Source organism: Lissotriton helveticus, chromosome 9 (genome assembly GCF_964261635.1).
Source record: "Lissotriton helveticus chromosome 9, aLisHel1.1, whole genome shotgun sequence".
NCBI lineage: Eukaryota > Metazoa > Chordata > Amphibia > Caudata > Salamandridae > Lissotriton > Lissotriton helveticus.
Window position 1 is genome coordinate 523,740,148 of NC_136070.1, and position 22,053 is coordinate 523,762,200.

At 43.2% G+C, this 22,053-nt stretch overlaps 1 long non-coding RNA gene across 1 annotated transcript in view; it reads right to left on the reverse strand.

Moving 5' to 3' along the window:
* Positions 1-8,547: 8,547 nt before the first annotated feature.
* Positions 8,548-22,053, reverse strand: part of LOC144782817 (uncharacterized) — a 49,716-nt gene continuing 36,210 nt past the window's right edge. Inside the window, exon 2 of the long non-coding RNA XR_013601275.1 lies at positions 8,548-8,967. This is a non-coding gene — a long non-coding RNA (uncharacterized LOC144782817). The remainder of the gene's footprint in view (positions 8,968-22,053) is intronic.

Sequence of the window (22,053 nt, forward strand, 5' to 3'; positions counted from 1 at the left end):
CTGCAGGTATACAGTCAGGGCCTGGTGCCTTTCCACTCTGAATTATTTTCAGGGCAGATTCCACCTCACCATTTGTAAACTCCAGTGGACTGTCAACTTGGATAGACAGGGCAACTTCAGTGTGCTATGCAGTGCCCTAAACTGTGCTTCAAAGAAGGAAACCCAATGCTGGGGCTTAACATGATTTCCCAGGGTTTTAGCCTGCGGGCTGTTCCCCCACTTAAGTAATTCCCAGAATTTAACCATGTTCCTCCCCTGACAAGCATTTAGCAAATCCTTCCAACGGTCCTCATCCCATTCTCTCTTAGCTTGTCTTAATACTGATTTGTAGTTAGTTCTACACTGCTTAAATTGTACCTTGAAACCTTGATTTTATGGCTTCAACCAGACCTTTATGGGCAGTTCTGCACATAATATTGTACCATGATCTTGGTTTCGGCGGGTTGATCTTTTTACGCAAATAATTTTTAATGAAGAACCCTTTCAGCCCACTAAATAGGTCAGTATGAACTCCCAAGTATAGTAGAATTAAGCACTTCCTGGGACTCAAAGGCCACAAGTTTGTCCAAGGACTTTGAAACCATGGCCCTGATCTGTATAACATCTCTATCGTTGGCAGCTATCCGCGGCCACCGAACCCTTCTTAAATCATTAGAAGTAGTTAGAATGTTAGGGCAGCCAGCTTCTTCCAACGCGGGAGAACAAGAAAAGCTTTTATCATCTATTTTACAAACCAAAGGATTGTGATCACTTTCTGGTCTACTCTGTACTGCCATGTCTAGGACTAGGGGCCACAGGTCCACATTGACCAAAATATAATCAATTCGGCTTTCTGACCTACCATTGTCAAAGGTCACGGCACCATGTCTATTGGACTTTGTCCTACCATTAACCGCCCTCAGGCCCGTTCTAAACACAGCCCCTTTAATTGAAGGGCAGCCTCAGACCATTTCCTTATGGGAATGAGGTCCAGATGGGGAATCCCCCATACTGCATCTACGTCTTCACTAAGCCTTCCGTCTTCAGTGCCCAGGAGTTCGAAGGTGGTATTAAAATCACCAGCAATGATCTGTCTACTAGTGTTAACGTCCTGGATCAGGTGGTTTTCTAGGGTTGTGATGACACTAACTCCTGCAACCAGGTTGTCCCCTCGAATACACATTATAAATGGTTATGTCAAGGCCTTTTGTTGAACTAACCCTTGGGGCCAAGATATCTGGGCTATCAATATAAACCTCATCTATCCTTACACCCTCAGATTGGCGAACCCAACAAGTCAGACCTCCTACGGGTCTTCCTCTTTCGCCCCTTATAGCTGCTTTGGAGGTTAAATAGCCTACATGAAAACTCCTTCTACAGACCATGTCTCCTGGAATGCCCAAACATCCGTGCCCTCTATGAACTTGCACCATTCCGGTGACACGGTTTTCGCTTCGAGGCCTGCAATATTCCAAGAGGATAATGTCAAGACCTGCCTCGAGGGGATAGGGCCAGTATTCCCAGTAGAGATCTTTATCTCATTTGTGTTAGGTTCCATAATTAACGGATTGACTGAAGTAGTTGTATGAAGTTGAATCTCAAGGATAGTAGGATCAACCCACCGTACACTTCCTGTGCTTGCACTCCCTAAACCACTTATCAATGTTTTCCTGGAGGAGAGACACCCGCTTTCCTGTGGGCTAGTGATATTGCTTAAAGGATTCTCTAATACCATCATGTTAACCTCTCCATCTATTGCCTGCTTTTCAGTAACACTCCCTCCCAGTCAGTCTATATCTTCAAGAGTTGACAGCAGTTCAAAACGATTGCTAGTCTGGATAGGGAAGTCTAGCCTGTTAAAGGACCCTTGATGGGCACGTGCAACCCTGTTAATGGGTATAGTCCATCGATTATAGAAAAACCAGAGTGGGAGTAATCTAATTTCCTCTGCAGCAGGTGGAAAATGCCCAGCACACTCAAGGATATGACGAACTAAGAGTGGGGACCTAAAGCTTAGAACCACACAGTCACCAACCAGCGATTTGTACGAGTGGCCTACCCAGTTAACACGGCGAACCATTTTAAATTTGTCAAAAAGTTCATGACGAATCCCAGTCCTCTTACTTAGAAAATGTAGGGCCTTATTTTTGAGTGTTGACCAATGCTAGTGTGTATCTGGCGGAAGTGGAGGTACGTTCGCTAAGATGACCGTGTAGGGGGTGGCTTCTGGCAGGAGATGGAGGCTTGGTAACATGGCCAATTCCCCTTCTGAGCCTCGCTCAACTTGTCTGTGGTCGTTAACCGTTGCCCCACGCTGCTGTGTCGGGGGAGGTACATTACCTTTATTAGCACTAATATGGGAAGGACAGACTGAACTCATCAATGGGACTACCCGCTCAGCACTAATTTAAGCATTTTGGAGGCCTACCCGCGGTGTATCATATACTACCCCAGGTGAACTATGTTGTACCTCCACATTTGCATGGGCGGAAGGTTGCTCGCTATCCCTTTGGGCACTACAGGCTAAGCATTGTTCAATCTTGATTAGCCTAGCATCCACTGAGTCAAGACGCTTAAGTGTAGGGTTAATAAGAACAGCCAATTGTTTCCCCAATAAGGAGCATAATTCATCTTGATTGAACATAATATTTGGTTGCCCAGCAGAATTAGGACCAGAGGTAATTTCCTCCGGGTTTCCAAACACAAAGGAACCCACTAGATTCCGTAGTGGCAGACAGTGGTGTTTGTTTAGATGTACCCCGGCCCTTTCTTTTTTTTTTTGTAGGTGGTTCAGTTCCTGTGCCCCCCCCCCCCCACGCCGCTTTCCTTCCCCTAGTTGTTACCATAACAGGGCTATTTGAGCTGTACTGAATTAACGAGGGACCCGGGCATGTGGACGTAACACTTGTTAAGTTGGGAGGAGTTGTATTATCACTGATAATTCCTAGCTCTACAATCGTCTGTGGCAGGGGTAACTGGGCGCTAGGCAAGGAGCCACCCCCCGAGGGTAAGGGTTCAAGAGACTGTATCTCATGTATTAGGACAGACTAAGCCCTATTAAGGAAAGCGTCTAAAGTGCCCACCACCCTGTCCCCCACCTTCCTTTTACTCATAGTAGTAACCTATATACCCAGCCCAATAAAAACAAACTCCCCGTTCACCTATGAGCCCCAAATGCAGCAGTCCACAACTTACAGTTCGGGGTGGATGTAAAATGTTAGTGTTATGGCCCAGCCCGGCCTCCTCCAGGCTCTGACGGGCGCTGCGGGAGGGCCGAGGTGTTAAGCTCCTCCCGGCGCATGCAATGACACGGTGAACTCGCGCCTGGGGACTCTGGGAATTATAGTCCCGGCGCTGGAAATGCAGGCAATAAACGTTGCAGTCCCCCGGACTGGTAATGGGCTGAAGGTTCAGCGTCTAGAAAGAATGGCACACGCAGCAAGGCAGCAATTGGCAGTAAGTGGCAAGTGGCCCCTCCAACGATGTTCGCGTCGCCAATGCAATTTCCGCAGTCCTAACCTGGCTGATTGACGTCTGGGAATGCTCAGCAACATTCGAGCGGCGGCAGTCTGAACCACTTCTAATCTTTTACAACATATTTGGGTGATCCCAGAAAGAGGGAGTTGCCATAGTCCAGTCACGATGTAACTAGGGCCTGAACTATGGTTCTCCTTGCGTCCTCTGGGAGCAGAGACATGATTTTCCTAATCAGACGTATGATTCCAAAACAAGTCCCGGCTAGTTTGTTGGCCTGGACCTCCATTGATTGATATATATATATTTTTATTATTTTTCAAAGAAAAAGAGACAAATAACAGGTGATTTACAACGCGAAAGGATAAGCAGTATACATACAGGGCCCAGTAACTGAAGAAACATCAATAAAGCGTACGCAGCAGCTACACCAGGGATGTGGCCGCACTACATTCAGGATAACCAGACAAATGCCCAAGCCCACCTCCCCGGAAACAGGATAAACATGGAGCAGCAGACCAAAATAGGATGGAGGGGGAGGGTATCGCAGTGAAATGATACGAGGCTACAGCCACATCCCGAATACAACCATATGTTACGTCACCACCGACTGAGTTCTGCAATAATACCTACACCAGAACCCATCCACCCCAAAACACTAACGCGCGCCGCAATGAGACCACCGCCCACAGCCATGCCTCATCAACCCTCCATCAATTGTAGGTCAGGGCAACAACCGCCGTCAAAATCGGGCAAAAAAAAAAAAATAATAATAATTTTCTCCACATCCAGGACCGGACACTGTTGATCACCCACGGCCGATGTTATTCAACTGGAACCCGGCTGGGCCAGTACTCGAGTCCCCGGCTCACAAGCTGGTGTAGGCCCCAAATTAAAACTCGACGTAACTCCGTCCACCAAGCTGGTAAAAATCCCCGGGATCGCTCCAAAGTACAACACGAAAGTTCACACACCCGGAGGCAGGGTGTAAATTCAGGATTTATAGCAGGATTATCCGACGGAGGTCGGCGGAGCCAGGAGCCTATGCGGCCATCTTGGTTGCTAGAGTAGCTCCTCCCCGATGGACCTCCATTATTAAGTTCTGGTCCAGCGTACGCCTAGATCTTTAATGGCTGCCTTGGGGGGGGAGGCGAAGGCCCCTAGCTTGGTGATGGTGTAGTAATTTTTTCAAAAGGAACTTACCTGAAGCTGCCAGCTCTTGCGCTGCACCCCTATGTTCTTCCTGGTCACAGCAGACAGTGGGACAGCAGCACAGACTCCCTGTGCAATCCCTGCGCTGCCGTCATATGAGAACACTACGGCAATTAGCCTGAGTGGGCTGGTTTGACGCTCCGCTCTAGACAGGGAGTCTGTGCTATTTCTCCAACCTGCTAGTACAGTACAGCCTGGTTGGAAAAACCCAAGTGCACGAATGTTTGGCCGACCTAAGATGGCCGGCCAAACTCACACGCTCACTTAGAAGTGCACAAACCCGTCCTCCCCCTCCCATGGCTCCGGCCTACACAAGCTGGCTCAGCCAGCAGGTGAAAAATAAAACTATGATAGAATATAGTTTTCTTTTTCGCCTATTGGGTGACCCTCCTCCACAATGCAGAGGAGCTGCACCTGCAATGGTATCCCTTTGTTTTTTCGATAATGCAGATGCAACAAAACATTCTGCCACAGGAAAATAATTTTAAGGTCTGGCATTTTACCAAGACCTTTTGATTTTACTGTATAATATACCTACTTACTTATAGGGCCTTTCAGCAGCCCTCTACATCCACTGATCTACTATTGTAGTAACGTTTTTATTCTGTACGTTAGGACAAACAGCATGGGCTAACGTGTTACCCACTTCAGCCATTGGGTAATTTCACTGCGAGGGAGGGCATTCTGCTCTTTCACAAGGAGCACACACACAAAATAAGTCCTCCAAGTGATGGAGCAATAAGCAGTCAATAGTTTAAATTGTTTCCCCATTGACGAGCACCCTGTGGTTCCCTCAACAATCAAGTCAAAGGGATGGCAGCCAACACCTGAACGATTGGCTTTGCCAACGCACCTGTGCTTTTTTAACCGCTGCAAACAACGCGGTGGTATTACTTCCCATATTAATGGTACTCAAGGTCACCATGCGGGAACTCTAATTAACAAATGTGCAGTGATGGGCATTCAATTAGTTGAACCAACCATGCCACCAAAAGAACTGAAAATTTGCTGGAAAAAAACTTAACACACACTAAAGATGTGATGCACATGGCGACATTTAGTTCATGGTACATACTCTTTAGGCAGTGCAAGGGATTCATTCACTATTGAGATGTGTAGTCCACGATAAAAGTAGCACGTGTAAAAAAAATGTTTTTTAAAGTATATATATATATATATATATATATACACACACACACACACACACACATTTTATGACAGGCCAAACCTGTGTGCGCAGGAGTCTGTTCAGTCCGGAATCTTAGGAATACGCTGTCTAGTGGTGTGCTTGTGCACGTTTGAGTGTTGCGCGAGCTCCATGACGCCCAGCTTCAGGCTGTTTACACACTAGGAGCCGCACCCGGCCTCATTTCCATGTTAGGAAGTGGGCCTGACACCACAGCAGCGAAGGAAGGGCAGCGTGAGGCTGTACGAACAAGCGAGGCCGTTCCACAACTAGACACGCGACCACGATTTTATTTTCACTTTCAAACAAAACTAGTTTTCTGCAGCCCGTTCCAAAATATTACTGAAGCGATGGACAACTGTTTTTATCGCGACTGATTCAGACGGGATACTCGTGCTATTTCATCGATTCGCTGTTCCCAAGTAACAGTGAAGAGCCCAACTGATAGAACGAATGCCTGTAACACAACTCTGCCGTGTTATGCACATGGAGTAGAACGTTTTTGGAACAAGATCTGTCCGCCTTGTCTTCAAAATAACGACCCTGTCACCTGTATGTAAATGAAGGCTACGATTTTTTCCCCTAAACAACTTCTCCAAAGTGACACCTTAAAATATTTTCGAAAGTTTGCATCACCCCTAGGCTATGTGCAAATCATAAGAATTTTGGATAGGTTAGGAATTCCAGAATGGCATTGTTAGAACAGGCAGTCCAGTATCAGACTCTTTTTGTTGTTGCTGCTAATTCAGATCCATTTTTCACACATGCACATACTTAGACATATGCATGCAGCATTCCCGAGTGCCCTCAACTTCCCTTTATTGTTACAAAACTATAACCTCCATATCTCATTGCAGGGATCAAAACCCTGCTCAATAATTTCGTGATGAACAAGCAAAAGCCTCCTTCGAGGATTCTAGAGACTTGTCCCATCCTCATTGAATACGTTTTCAACCATGTCACCCACCTATTTAAACCACTCACGTTTCCTCCTGTTTACATCACCTATATCTTACATCCTCTAACAGTTCTCCATTAACCCCCCGCTTCTGTCCCATGTTTTTTTAAACATGTTAGTTATTTCCTTTCCATTGCCTTTTAGAAATCGTAAACCACGCAGTCATTCACAGTATGGTCTGGCATAGCAACCAAGGAACGAGTGAAAACAAGCATTGGTAAAGTCAAAAGGTCTGGTATTGGCCACCATCTTTTTGTGATGGTTTGTTTGGTCTTGTCATGGTTTTTGAAAAACGTTACTATTAGGAAAGTTGCTGGGCATTCGTCATAAACAAAAAAAAACACTAAAAACTAAAATACTACTTCAGCATCTAATGGCATATTGCCATTGTAGTCCCTGGCACTTATTGCATGTGGAGGTGTTCATTGTGAAAGGATAGAATGCTGTCACTCTCAGTGAAGTCAGCCAATGGCTGAATTGGGTTAACCTGTTGTCCCATTCTGTATGCTGTACGGATATTGTGGAGTTTTGAGAACTGCCACTGTCATCGCAAGAGTAAACCAAAACTTACAAGGCCTGTTTAGAAGTTACTAAAACCATAACACGTTATATGCCCTTTGTTTCGCACAGTATTGGTGAATGGTTGCGAGTTTCTAGTCTGTTTTACAGGAATGAGCCTTGATTAAAAACCACAAGTCTTATTTAATGTTTCAAAAGCAGCAGGTACAGTACAAGGACGGCAAGGGTGTCAAAATAAGGTAAGTCATTTGTTATTTAAAGTGCATTCTATGATGAGGGCACTTTCATCCTTACATATCTACACATTCTTTAAGGGGGAAGGTGCTCCTTTAACAGAGTTAAGCCCTTTAGTATTGGCTCTATCCAATCTGGGCTTGTGAGAAGCCAGACACATTTATAACAAAGTGCTTGTCTGAACTGGTTTTCCTGTACAAACGTTAATAAACATGGTCCGGCTGCTATAATATGCATAGGGCAAACGTATGCGACCAAATCAAGTGACCACTATTCAATGAATTATCCGGGTTGTTTGCTTTCTAGGAACGTACAGTGCTGCAAAGTTTCCCATGAAATCGTGAGAATAGGAAACGAAATTATATTTTCCTGAATTTTAACAAACTCAGCCACACATTTTTGGAAATGTGTTGGCTTTTTTGGTGACCTATATGCAGGGCCACTGAAATTACAAGATATTGCTCAAACGTTTCAAAAGGTACTAAAAAGGTGGCAACGTGTTTTCCTGCACAGTGAAAGGCCCTTTGCAAAAGTTACTAGGCATCTTTTAGTTGCTATTGCTGCATTTTGCTATGATAAAGGTACTAATGAGGTGAAATCTTTTTCCAGACAGGGTTAACACAAGTAAAAATGAAAAAATAATGAAGATATGTCATTACAAAATTTAATGCACTTTGCCGCATAATTTGCAGTTTCTTGCCATATAATTTGGTCCTCCTCTGCTGCATATGTATATAGCAAGTTAGATTTCAGAGGGGACTGTTTCCAAATTACTTCAACGTACATTTGGGAGAAAAAAAAGTGGCAGGATGTACTGTTCAATAATAAAGTAGTAGCAACAAATATTTTTATATTGAAAATAATTTGCCTTGGATAAGGTCACAACCCTTCCAAGTTTAACTCTGAAATGTATTCCCATCGTCTACTTGCTAAAATCAGTAACTTGCGCCAGTGTTATCAAAAAGCCACAGCAGCACACAATACCTTCAAGTATGACAAACATTTTAATATTCATGTCAATTTAACTCATCATAGATTAAACATGCATTCAAATGAATTGCCTTTACAGAAACATCCAAGCAATGCACATTACAAACTGTGCATAAATAGGCAACAATTTGTTTTAGTTTTTTGCATGAAGTACATTAATACACTGTTCACCCTGGGCCAAAAACAGCATGGGTAACAAAATCAATAAATAAGAAATAATGTGAAAACAGAGAAATGTTTAAAAAAAACTACAATTTGTTTAACAATCCGCCACTCATCAGGACATATGTGTTATCTTAATCAAAATGAGCAAAACAAATCAAATTCTCAGAAAGGTCCCATATGTACTCTCCTTCCTTAGCCACTGTAGATCTGAAGAATCCTTGAGGGGCAATATTCTCAATTCAAAGGTGCTCTAAAACATGGAAAGAAAGATGTGTGTATAAGTCCAGGTACAGGACACTTTAAAACAAATAAATAAAAAGATGTATTCGATTTTTGCATAAAAAGCATACACAGTAAAAATACACATTGCATGATCAGAAACTGAAAACTAAAGCCTTACTATAATTTCATTCAAATTACTATAAAAAAATTCATATAAGAATACATTTTCTTCATTGTATTAAACTTTTTAAATAGGATGCATTTGACCTCGTAAAACATTGTCTAAAAAATGCAGAAATAAAAATGCTGAACGACATTGTCTCAGACCCAGTAACCTTAAGATGGGTAATATCAATCTTTGTATTTCATACAATTTACAGAAAAAATAAATCACACGTATTGTTGATTGCTGATACATGTCATCACATGGGCAGTTGCTCAATATTTCAGACCATTCTTTTGTTGTGGGGAAACTTTTTTAAACGATGAAAAATCCCAAATTTGAAACAGGTCAGTACCAATCTCTTATCCACTTAATATGATTTTTAGGTATTGCTGAATACCACAAGTGGTCAATATCATTTAATTAGACTGTACTGATGGTCCGAATGCCTCTGCTGAGAAGCTATTTCCCTCTAAGTGCGTCATACAATATCTTTTAAAATCCCTTCTGGTGATGGAGATTATAAATGCCTGGTCATCATAATATTCAGGATGCCCAAGATCATTCATAACATCTTTTATATATCTTAACCAAGGGGTGTCAATTGCCAGCTGTAGCTTAAAGCGATCTTCTGTTCTCACGATTAAAAGTAGTTTTTGTAGAAGTCCAAATCCTGTGCCAAAGGAGGACAGGTCGGACTTTTATTAGGTCCAAGATGTACGGGATCCCTAGTTCTGAAAGCCATATATAGGTGGAGGTGCTGCCTGGGACAGCCAATGGGAATTTTAAAAAGGCGCTCACCCAGCTGAATGGGTTTAGGATCCCAGTAACCCCACACACCTGCACTGTATATAGCAGTTGTGACACTTTGCCTGATATATATGCAACAGCTCAACAGGAGGTCTTCTACCCAATTTCCTTGCAAAATTTGCTACGGCAGGCATTGCTTTCATAAATATTAACTTCTTAGTTTTGACTGTCTGGGTCCATGTCCCCTTTTAGTCAAATAAAATACCTTAATAGGGAAATATCTTCGTATATTCCACCTTTTTATTATCGATGATTATGTCCTGGCATTTTGTGCTACCTTTCCCACACTTCATAATAAAAGTTTAAGACGTATTCACTCTAAGACTCACATTTTCCAAATACAGAATATAACTGGTCAGTGCCATTTAGAGCCTCAGCTGCGTTTGGGCCATTAGGACTGCATTGTCAGCGTACAGAAGGGGATGTGGTTTTTTTTTTGGGGGGGGGGGGGGGGGGGGGTTATTTATTTGAGACCAGTCCTGGCACTAGTCCACCAAGTCTTGGCCCAGACCGTTGGTGTAGAGTGTAAATAAAAACAGTGCCAGGACACAGCCCTGCCTCACCCACTCTCCACATTGACAGTGGAGTGCATTTGCCAGTAGCCGCATAACGAACCCTTGCTTTCGCGTCATTGTAGAGCAGCCTCAGAAACCATACTAGTGGAGCTTCTACCCCCACGCCAACTAATATCTTCCATAGTTTACCATGCACTACGCAGTCAAAGGATGCCGTAAGCTCTACGAACGCCAGGTATAATCTACCCTGTTTGGCCAGTGGATATTTCCCCAGTAAGTTGTTACGGTTTAGCCCTTGTTCCACTGTACCGTGACCCTGTCGTAAGCCGAATTGTAACTCAGATATGATGTTATGATTATCTGCTCAGTCCTGTAGCCGATTAGGCACTATACACCCCACAACCTTAAACCAAAGAATCTAATACGGATATTGGCGGTAACAAGCAGGATTTTGGCTGTCACCTTTCTTGGCTATTGGAACCAACATTGATTCTGACCAGGTCTCTGTTAAACCAGTGGAGCAACAAGCTGCTAATACATGTGCTAAAAGAGGGCCGCATAAAGGTAAGTTTGATTTCAAAAGATCTACGGAAACACCATCGGGCCAGGTGCCTTCCCTCCCTTGCTAGCCTCGATTGCACAGTTAACCTCCAAGGTAAAGCAGAGGTCTATAGAATAGTTCACTGGGAGAATTGATCCCTGCAATAGGTGCGAGGAGTTCATAACACACTCATCTAATGTTTGTTTATACATTTTAGAAAAGTATCCCAACCATTGGCGTTAATCTATGGCAATCTCTAAAGTAGGTATATCTTGGGCTGTATCTTTCATGTCGCCTTTGCAAGCTTTCAGGGCCTGTTTATATTCCCCTCGACAAACTTATTTCTTGGCCATTTCTTGATGGTTCATGAAGAGCGCGTTTCATTTTTTTGTAGGCATTTGTGCATCTAGAGTTAAACCAACCTGGATTGTTCTTCTAGACTTTCTTGTTCTCTACCGTTAAAGCATTTTTTCTTTCGCAGGTAAGATTCTAAATTATCTGCGTGGGCTGTAGTTTCCTCAAGGCAAGTTAAAAATGATACTTGACAATTAGGCAGAAATTTTCTCATTAAATTCAATTGGTTGTACCCTAGACCAGCGTATGGCATTGCCATTGATTTTACTCAAGGCTATATTCTGGACAAAATTTGCTCAGTTGTCCTGGGCATTTAGCGCATTGCAGGGGAGAAAGTTATGCTGAGAAGAAAGTAGTCACTCAAGACGTTCTTATGGGTTCCAAAGCCTTTGAGTCTAGTCGTGTCTTTTAGATAGAATTATAAAATCAATAATCAATTTCATACCTATCCAATTGAACGTGTGACTAAAAGGTACTGGTGCAATACATAAATCATTAGTGATTTCTAGGTCAAATGAAAACAAAATCTCATTTAAACAAGCATTTGCAATGCAATAGGTCTCGCATTCACGAGAGTTTGAGCTATTACAATTGCAAATAACAATGCCTTTTATTTTTGTTTTCATTTTAAAAACATAAAGGGCTTTGTCATTTACAAAACCAATAGCTCCAACTTTCCTACTGCGAGACATATTGGCAACGCCAGTGCTTGTTTTTACTTTGTAACTAATTAAGAGATTAAAATAGAATGTATTTAAGGAAAGATCCCCAGCTGACAAGCTTTAAAATCAGGCACTTGCACAGTAGACTGCCAGAAAACGGCTACTTACGGTGTGCAAGAATTTGTATCTCTTTCATATAGCATATGAATCATCAATGTGGGCATACTCATCTGTATTGCTTTCCCATCCAAGGGACCTAATAAATGAACGTGCATTCATGCTATTGGTTCTTGCATCGACTGGTTTGGAGGACACGCTGTTTTGATGTTGTTGGCTCAGGTTGAAGGGAGGCACTCCATTGACCCCTAATTGCGGTGAATCCTGCCCATAAACCACCATCAGCATTATGCTTCTGCCAGGGCTGTGGGAGAGGTTTTCTAGTCAGCACCAAACCGTAATACAATAAACATTGGCAATGTCAGCATGTCTGGCTTTATTGTGCTATTCCATACAACCATGGTACAAAAGGGGGTGGTGATGGACGGAGCATCTGAATCAATCAAACACTCACACCCAGTCAAAAGATCTGGGTTTAATCCATCACTGTTCTTTAGCCCACTCTGCCACCCCAGTTCAGACATGGCTATATGCAAATCAGTCTGACCCTGTGCCTCATGGGAACAGTCCAGCCCGAACTGCCAAGCCATGTGTTCCCTGGACCGGAAACAAGCTTCCGAGGACCGGTTTCTGGCATTCCAGCCGTCTTCAGCCCGGCTTGATTGAATCCTGCCAGTGGCAAAGTGAGCAAGGGACTCACGTCTGAGCATACCCTGCCACACTTATGGCGGCCAAAAGCGGTACAAAAGGAGGTGGTGATGGACGGAGCATCTGAATCAATCAAACACTCACACCCAGTCAAAAGATCTGGGTCTAATCCATCACCGTTCTTTAGCCCACTCTGCCACCCCAGTTCAGACATGGCTATATGCAAATCAGTCTGACCCTGTGCCTCATGGGAACAGTCCAGCCCGAACTGCCAAGCCATGTCTTCCCCGGACCGGAAACAAGCTTCCATACAACCAGCATTTTTATGCCTGTGTCTCTATGCATCACCATGTTAAAGCTAGACCTATAGGTTTGCCAATGCTTGTTTTATGCAGCACGACTGTTTGGCCTTATGCATATGTGTACTCAAATTAGTTTCCTGGTTCATACAACTGTGCTGGAAAAAAACGAAAAAAAAGTACTGTTTTATGTATGCATTACTAGGGTAAGAAATTATAGAAAGGTGTACATGGAAGAATAAGAATATTCATAATAATTAGCAAGAATCCTTATAATGAATCCAGTATTTCTTTCGCATGATCAAAGATGTAAACATGGACTATTAACTATCAGAGTTATTTCGAAAGAAATGAAACGATAAAGATTTTTATCAGCCAACACGTGTTTCGGCTCGTAAGCCTGGGTCTTCCTCAAAAAAGATTATGTATGCAAAACGTAACAAATATGTAGTACAAAACATCAAGACCAGTATGTACAAACCATTTCCATACAGAATGAAAGAATGTGTAACAATAGGTCGGAGACAGCTAGGCTCTCAAGCCAGACCTAATAATAACACTAGCGCAGGTCACTAAGTTTAGTGCACTTCTCTCTGCAATAAAAAACAAGCATTTACAATGCAATGGTCTCGGCTTTGTTAAAGTTAGAGCTATTGGCATTGCAAATGGCATTTTTTCCATTTTTTTGAAAATAAAGTACCAAAAGCCTCAAGCAAAATGGGGTTCACAGAGGGCGCCAGGAGGCATACCCAACAGGGAAACTGAGAAGGAAATGAGGAAGCACTTTAAGGTGCCTGGTGAGGGCCCAAAATGCACTGATGGCAGTCCTACGTCACCCGGAGGTCCCATGCAAAGTATATATACAGAAGCTCTTCACCGCTCCCTAAGGCAGCCTCCAGCATGAGAAAGGACTGCAGAGACCTGTACGGGGCAGTCAGCCAGCTCCGGGAAGATGTGCATCTGCTGCTGCTTGGAATAGTCAAACTAATAATTTTACTTACACAAAAATCAAAAGATGCTAAAAAGCAACGTGACCACATCCTGTAAAGGATTTTGAAATACATCTGCACAAAGAAAAGAAAGCTGGTGAAGAAGGAAAGAAAAGAACAAGGCGAGAAAGAATGAAAAGTGGAGAAAGAAAGAGGGCAAGAAAGATGGGATGGAAGGAAATGGAGGCAAGTAAATAGAAAAGAGACGGGAAGTATTCGAAGGAAAAAGGGAATGCGGAGAAGGGGCGACAAAAGAAAAGAACAAAAGGGTGCCGGGAAAGAGAAAAATGACAAACTTTTTAATTATGTGTTGGTTTTGAAAACAGATAAATAAATGGCATTGTCATTTACAATGCCATTAGCTCAATCTCTCGCAAATGCGAGACCTATTGCATTTGCAATGCAATAGGTCGCGTATTTATGCGAGTTTGAGCTATTGACATTGCAAATAACAATGCCAAAACCAAAACATAATAAAAGATCTCTCACACTGCGGGAGGGAAGTTGAGAGAACGTGGAATATATAGACAGGCAGAGCGAGAGAAAAAAGCTGAGATGGCTGTCCACTCTCCCCAGGGCAGAGAGTGGGTATGGAAGTCGCACTGCTACATCCTGTGCTGCACTAGGCGCGTGTGAGGGTACCGTGCACTCTGGCTGCCACCACCTGCCCTGGACTTGTGCTGTGTGATGGAACTTTCCACCCCCGAGGCCGTGCTATAGGTAGTCGGGAGGGAGGGATGCTCGCGCTGCTGGTCCAGAGCTGCACATCTTCACTGCCTGTCCCGTGGCGCTATGCTGCATACTGTGTCGAAATGTATGCATGCATACCTACAGATGTTGGAACTTTCTACATTCATTTTGCGGGCATGTACCCTGAAGATCTCATCATTTTTAGTTCAACTAAGTATCCCTTCAACAAGCTAACATCTGGTTGTCTTATTATTGCTTTTCCATATTGTGTAACACTCGTATTAAAAACAAAGTTGATACTTCTATTTCTCTTGAATTTACTTTGATAATTTTCTTTTTTTCACTGCTTTTCCCTATTTGCAGAGCGCTGTGATGCTCCTATTGAGGTCTTGCCAAGTGGTATCTGAAAACTGTTAAGCTTAAAAAAGTAAAGGTAAACATTGGCTCCAACACTGCAAGTGCCCATTTTAAAATGATTGGAGAGGCCCGTCAGCTGACCTTCACAGACAGGGAGACACCAGAGTACCTGGGCTCCCCTCATAGGGGTTATCAAAGGAAGGGTCGGGACAGTCTGCCCGCTGCAGCTTGAAAATGTCTCTAATTTAAAAACCATACTCATCGGGAAAATAAATGTAAATTACTGCTGCTGTGTACCTGAAGTGCATTTATTAGAGAAGGCCCGAAGCACTCCACACATACTGAGCACCTGATGTCAAACTATCTACTAGCGAACAAATGCATCAGAGAAGAGCCCCGAGAAGGAGTGAAACAAACAAAGCATGTATAATTTTTTCTGGATCTCCTTAAACTACCCCAGCCACTGAGAAATACATTCCAAGGCTTGCTGTGGAGGAGGAGGTCTGTTTCCTTGTTGGTCGTATATTTTATTTTCAAAATGATATATGGAATTGTTTATTAAAAACAAGTTGTGGATGAGTGAGGCCATTTTGGTGGCATCCAAGAATGAGCATTGGTAGACCTGCAATGCTGGAGCAGCTATGACAGAATAAGAATCTGTGGGAAATCTACAAGCCTGCTTTACACTCCTTTGGGCCCATGTTTGTGCAGAGTGAGCTACAATAGAGGTGCAGCCTACCAGTACCTGAGTCCATAATCTGTGAGTAAGGGTCCCAGGAACAGACGACAACATATATACAGGAATACAGTAGTATTTGATGACCCCGCCCTGTCAAGTGGTATCACAGCAGCACACACATTCTAAGGAGGGCTCCCAGGTTCAGAAGGGCTCTCAGTCCTCACAACTCCACTTACAGAAATTGCAAGGCTCGGACACAGGTGGTGGGTACAACATAAGCCTCTACATACCTCACACTCGACCCCAAAAGAGTTGGGGACCCCAGCCAACAGATTTTGTGATCCTCTTTCTTTAGCTGATTTTTTTCATACATGTATGTTGCTGGCCATAGGCTCAGATTGAAACGCAATACATTTCAGCAATTTTTGGTTGCTTTCATTTTTTTAAAGTTTGATTATTCATTGCATTAATATTTTTGTATTCTATTCGCAATGGTCTAGTTCAAGGGTCTCCTACCAGTAGCTCTCCAGCTACATGTGAGTAGCTCGTAAGTGTGCATCTCAAGCTACTAACACGAAAGCCTGTGCTTGCTTATATTATTATTTGTACGTCAAAATTAAAAAGCATTTATTTGAGATGAAAATGTGTGTATTGTGAGAACTTATAAGCTGATGTTAACGAGAAAAATGGTTCAATTTTCAAAATAAATGTAAAGCTATTATTTGAGTTGGACATTTACTACTCGTATTACCTTGGTGCCGGGGAATTGCAGCTACAGCTGTTATGTATTACCTATGTAGATGCATTCCAAAGTGTTGGTGTTCTTTTACTTTACTGCTGACAACCCTGCCTAATCACTGATGGGATCACTGCCACGGTCTTGGATGGACTGACATCACTTACAGTAGCTCGGGATAATTTTCTTTGAACATAAGTAGCTTTTACTACAGAAACGGTTGGAAACGCCTGGTCTAGTTGCAGAAAAATCTGTATGTAGGAACATGTTTTAAAGTCCCACCGTGTTCTTCAAAATGATTGCTCGTAAAACAAGGTTCTTGGAATAAAGAGTTTGATCTTTTCGCATACGTGTTCTGACCAGAACATTTCTGCACTTGCGTTCTGATGATGCAGACATGTTGTCGGTAGCAAAAATGAGGTACTTAATGGCTGCACGAGTAAGTCCCCACGCTGGCTGCCTTTAGCAACTCGCCAGAGTACTGGTTCGGATGTTTCTGGAGCGCTGACATATGCTTTTAAATCGCAGTACTTCAACGACTGCCATTTAACGCCCAAGGAACATGGTGTGGCAGTGGGACAGCTAGAGCTACAGAAACCTGCTTAATCACTAACAGCGCTCCTAGTAAGGAATTATATTAATTTCACTGCTCCAGCTGGGTGAGGATGTGGTTTATCGGCTACAGCGGCCGACTTTGAAGCTGGGGAACTAGGTTCGAGTCTAGAGGGAGGCTCAAGCATCTTGTGATTCTGAGCAAATCACTTAATCTCCCAGTGCCTAAAAAAATGAATGTACCCCTCTGTAATGCAACTGGTCGTCATATAAAGCGCTCCGATACGTGTGGGCAGAGACCAACCGTCCCCCTCCTCTCCCTCCCTCCAGGGATCCAGCACATCTCTGCAGCACGCCACATACCACCATAGGCTCAAAAACATGCCTCCTGCCTAGAAGCCCCCGTCGGTGCTTGGTGATTTCACCAACCACAGCCTCCTGACATAGGAAGCGCCTCTTAGCGCGATAGGACCAAAGTTGGCAATGCAGTGGCGACGAGACTTTAGGAACACTGGGCACAGCCCATAGGTTTGCATCGTCCGTCCACCAAGCTTCAGTAAAGTCCGGCTCTACATCTGCACAGACTGCCGGGTCTGATGGGCCCGTTGGGTCGGTTTCAAGTGTCTTTTTAGTTCGCAATTAACATGTCTTTATGTATGTGAGACAGACCACCTGCAATCACCTACTTGCTTCTCCGAATACTACTACCAGAACAAAGTCACGGCGTGCCAGAGATGGTCTGCGTGAGTCATGACACGGGCTTTAAAGACAGCGCTGGGACTTCAAACAGCTATTCCTACAACTAACACTATCTTCGAGCTGGTCAAATCTGAGGAGCACGCACAAACCCTCTGCTTAGAAGCCCGCAGTCCTCACGCACGCTTAACGCCGTGTGCTAAAATCACGACCGGCGCCAGTGCAGCCTGCTCCGACAATATTTGTGCTTAAAAAACAACTCGCAGTGAGTGTAAGATTGGTCGCCAAGTCTGTTCAGGAAGTGCACAGAATAAGAGGAAACATGTGTTTGACTGCACAGCAACCACTACCTTAGACTTACTGCTGTTAGTAATGCGGCGGCGCACGCTCGCGTCGTATCCGGATGTGGAAAGCTTCTGCGGTGTCGCTGCCTCCAGGGGGAACACGGGCGCTACAGCACGGGCTTGATCCAGCCAACGCGGGAGGATAAACAATGGGCCCACGGCGGGGATTTCCCTCGCACGCAGTCCCTAAATTTATAGGGTGGGCACGGCAATACACCTTGGAAAATGACTGCTGCGTCACAACTTTAAAACGTGATATTTGGTACACTTTGTACCTCTAACTACCCGAATACCGGTAACCGCAGCCCAGGAATACTGGGTTACTTTACCAATACCCATACTGCGCGTGGATTCAAGGGAGATTGCTGGGGTTTGTATTTCAGTATTCTGAAATTCTGCGAGAGGGAGCCACATCCGATCGGCGCGTGGACTACATTTCCCATCGTGCCTGGCTGAATGTTAGAGAAGTAAACAAATGGAAAAGCAAGGCGGCGGCGGACGTGTTTAAAGGTGTAACCGACGTAAAAGCTGCATAGCCGGTAACGACGTAAAGGCGGCCGCCACCTTCCTTTTGTATTTAATTGCCTGCACACATGAAAAGGAGAAGGAACAAGAGGTAGCAAAAGGTACATTACAGGAGTAATAGACTGGGACCTCGGCGTGAGGGAGGGTGTAACGCCCACTACTAGAAAAGGGGAGGGGCTTAAAAAAAAAAAAAAGAGAAAAACGCCCCCGAATCGCGTTTAGACCGGGCCTGAACTGAGTGACGCCCCTCTCCTCCAATGGCTGGCCAGCATTTACGAGGCCAGCCAATGAAGAAGAGGGGCGGGTTCAAGCCTCAATACTAGACCACATAAAATCTCGGACTCCGCCCACTTCGTGGGACGCTAGTCCGAGACCTAATAAACGCCATAGGTTGAGTGCGGGTAAATATGGTCATCAGCAGAGAGGAGTTCACAATTTTCCCCTCAAATAATTCGGCACAAAGCAGGGTTAAAAACCCCGGCCCCAGACAACAAACATCTTTTACATTATCATTATGCAACTTGTTAAGGTCACTGAGAAGTCTTTTCAATACACCCACAATTTGATCAGGTGGGGAATTATTATAAAAGTTTATCAATATGATACAAGGATATTTATCGATGCGTATGGTGACAAATTGATAATAAATCTCAGATATGGTCAGGATTATCTTGACAGCATTCACATAATTTGATACATACGTACATAGGCCCCCTTTTGGCTCTCCTGGGAGTAGATGGCACCGCAGCAGTATGAAATGTCTTGTAACCGTTAATATGGATAGTATCTACCGCCCAGGTTTCTTGGAAACAGAGAATATAACATTTTCCTACAAACTCTTGCCATATGGGATGTATGAGCTATGTACGAATACCTGCAACATTTCCAGAATAGTACAGCAGTACTATTAACCTTGCCTTTACGATCATCTAGCCCATCAGATATTACTGTGCGGGTCGATGGTGCCTCTTGTATCAGACCACTATCCTGAATGGCTCTTGTACCCGAGCTAGGAGTTAAAGTGTCAGGTTTGAGTGAGTATTGCCTGAGGAACTTTCTAAAAGGTCTGCAATTGAACCATTGTCTGAGTTTATTCCAGGCTCAGAAATATGTCTGTATCCATCTAAGGGTGGATGTGAGCTGTTTATCGTTCGAGATGTGTCTCTGTGGCTGAGATATTTAGTCAGTCAATCTACCTCAGTGTTAGGAGGGAATCAAACCGGTTTTTGTCTGGTACATTTTATGTATAGTGACCATTTTCAAAATTAGCTCTTCTACTAAATCTTGTACATGCACTAAATGATGGCTGGCAAAAATAGCACAATGGCAGTAAGTGAATGCAGTGGGTCGTTATAGTGAGATTTCCCACTCTCCTAAAAATGCTTTCCACTAAATGTTGGGTTTTACAATCTCTGCCAAGCCAGCTGACTCTTCTTGCCATTTTAAACTCCATAAAAAGAGCTTCCGTTAGGCCTGTTTTGGCACCCAGCCAGTGCAAAGCCTCATTTATCAGTGAATCCCAGGATTCGGTTTCCAGGACACTTAAATATACACGTTATAAAAATCAATGGTCAGCAAAAATAAGTTAAATATTTAATGGTAAGCAATAACATTTTGACCACAAAACAAAAAAACCTATAAAAACACAAACACCTTTGTGGTTACAAAGGATGAGTACAATTTATTGATTACCTATTGTACACAACGTTGCCTGGATTTGGGATGATTCAGATATTTGTGCTTAATTAGTTGTCTTCACTTTGAAGCACACATCAACTAAACAAAATGTGCAGAGGGTTTGCACAGTAATAAAATAAGATTAAAAAAAAAAAAAAGAAGTGTAGCAACATTACACAAATGGCTCTGACAAGGCAGCCATTATCACCAGCACATAATGGTTGTAAGTTTGCACCAAAACAACTCTGCCAGTAGTGACAAGAAGCTCCCATGTACGATTACATATGGTGGTAAGGAGATGTATTTGATTCAGCTGCAGCAGATATGGTTATATAAGTTATTATATGCATAGGAGCACAATATTACGATTAACTATATTTTGGACACAATATTTACCACAATACTGTGTCTGTGATCCAGTGTAAAAATGGGTATGTACTATTTAAATTTAATATAACGTTGCTTTCCTGCATTCATTTAAACTTTTAAAAGAGAATTTCCAATTAAGGACCAACTCCCTGGGGTAGGAGCAGGCTGGGATGGGGGGTGGCAGAATAGAACAATTATCGGAGAGACCTCCGTTCCAACTCTCTTCAATTTTATTAAAGGCATTTGAGGTGCTTGATGTTATAACAGGACCGATCCATGATGCTGCAACACCCATTTACGACAGAGTAGAAATAGGTTTGTGGCATCAAAAGAATTCAATACTCTGTTTTTTGCGACCAATTCAGTCTCGATGGACATTATAAAACTTAACTGATTGTATATTATACCCCAATTACAGCTGGCCGATATTTTTTAATGGCATTCAGTTAGGTCAGTAAGTCCATACAAGGCTGAAAATTTGATTTCAGAATGTAGCTAGCAATGAAGCGGGTCGAAGGGCAGGCCAGTAATTGGCAAGAAGATAGATGAGTGATAGCTGGAGTTCATGTGTTTGAGTTCCTGTGTTGCTTTGGGAGGGGTGTTAGGAGGAGACTACGAACAGGTAGAAATAAGTTAAGTACCTGAAGGAAATGAGCGCCGGCTGGTTGGAGTGTAAAATATTGAAAAATGCATAGGCATTTCCACTCTGGAAATCTATAAAGATGACAAACTACCTTAATACAGTGGTACAGATGCTCAAGAAAGGGTATGCACTGTAGTATGAAGAATAAAAAAAAAAAAACTCAATGAGTCCACTCATTCATTGTCTTGAACACGTAACTCTTGCTCTGATAGTCAATTAATTGGCGGCACAGCAAAAAGCACTAACAGGTGTATTAGCATTCATTTATTGCGACAACTGTTTGGTGATCTTCTCCTGCAGCACAATGGCTATGCCTAGCCCGGGGCCATTTCCCATTGAAGATTGGTGTGCATGTTACGGTTCATATTGCCGTTCAGAGTGAAAGATTGTGAACCTAACCATAAACTGCAAATTTTAGTGGTTTTAATTTATAACCAAGGCTGCACTTTTACCATCGTTTTTCAAAGAATGAGTTTTTTTTCTTTCAAGTATGCACACAGGTGTCATAACCCAAGCAAATCATAACTACAATATTAACATTTCTTTTCAGTGACAAGTTTGCTTCGTGTGAGAAAGTGCCTCTTTTGACAGGGTAATTCCACACTTTTTGCCTGGAAAATGACGTGTTTTCGATTGTAGTGCACAGGGTCCCTGCCAATCAGGTTCCCTGTGCCAGTGCTTCTTACCTAAACCTGTACCATGATTGGCAACTACAACCCCCTGAAAATCCCTAGTAAATGGTACCAAG